Genomic DNA, 545 nt, shown 5'->3' with positions numbered 1-545 from the left:
AATAAAAATGCAAACACAGAACTGGACAACACTCTCTTCACTAACCCACTCTGAACTTTAAGGTCACTGACCCTTTTCTTCCAACAAGGTCAAATGCCAGAGGACCATCCTCTGCGTCTGCCCCCTCAGCCCTCTCCCTCCCTCGGCCTCATTCTCAATGTCTATAACCATATTCTATACAAAATCCTTTTATTGCCGAATACCTTATGCCCGGTCTTCACTCTGGCTTGGGGACGACGCGTTTTCTATGACCAAAATTTCTTTCCATTTTTGGAGGGAAGACTGCTAAAATCTGATATTACTTTAACGATGATAACGACGGTTGTAGTGACGGTCATAAAATTAAATCTGATAAAATTTACCATTTCACACGCCGAGAGAAGCAACACAGGTATTGCCTGAATGCCTTTATTAACTGAAACAAGAAGAGAAATAACAAGTAAATGTTAGAGATCTACGCTGAGAAACAAAACACTTATGTTTGCAGAGAAACAATAAAGTCTTGAAAATATAAGGCAATTACAGGGGCGATCCAGAAAGACGAT

Source organism: Penaeus monodon, chromosome 28, assembly GCF_015228065.2.
Source record: "Penaeus monodon isolate SGIC_2016 chromosome 28, NSTDA_Pmon_1, whole genome shotgun sequence".
Classification (NCBI taxonomy): domain Eukaryota; kingdom Metazoa; phylum Arthropoda; class Malacostraca; order Decapoda; family Penaeidae; genus Penaeus; species Penaeus monodon.
The sequence above is the reverse complement of the archived record's forward strand: the minus strand, read 5'-3'. Positions refer to the sequence as shown.